Source organism: Sinocyclocheilus grahami, unplaced genomic scaffold, assembly GCF_001515645.1.
Source record: "Sinocyclocheilus grahami isolate Dianchi unplaced genomic scaffold, SAMN03320097.WGS_v1.1 scaffold333.1, whole genome shotgun sequence".
Classification (NCBI taxonomy): domain Eukaryota; kingdom Metazoa; phylum Chordata; class Actinopteri; order Cypriniformes; family Cyprinidae; genus Sinocyclocheilus; species Sinocyclocheilus grahami.
The window spans coordinates 141,504-142,004 of record NW_015505512.1 but is presented as its reverse complement, the minus strand read 5'-3'; positions in this window follow the sequence as shown (position 1 = coordinate 142,004).

Below are 501 nucleotides of genomic sequence, written 5' to 3'. Positions count from 1 at the left end.
CGCGCATGCGCAACATCCTATAGGTTCTGTACTGGAATTAATCAAGTAGTTCACCTGCGCGGACGACATGACGCAAATGTCAAATAAAAGTCCAAGTGACTGCAACATTACTGATCTTTAGACGTGTTTTCATGTATACAATGTAGGCAGTGCAGGTTATTTTATTATTACCCGCATTACTAGCCATTTTAGTGTCATCAAAACAACACAAGGAACGAATGCTATGGATCATAGTGGTGCATTGAGAATATAAGCAGAACATTTGAGCGTACCAGTCATTGCATTGTTTATACTGTGTATTTGTTGCAAACAATGCTGTATCTTCAACTCTCTACATTTGTAGATACTGTGAAAGAGCTACCTGCATGTAACACTTGTCCCATATATAAAAATAAGCCTTGGTGCCTGCCAACCCCACTCTCCTTAAGTTCCTTTATCCCTCAAACTCCAGCAGTCAAGACAACAATAAGCACTTTTCTATAGTTTACAACCCCGGATTTT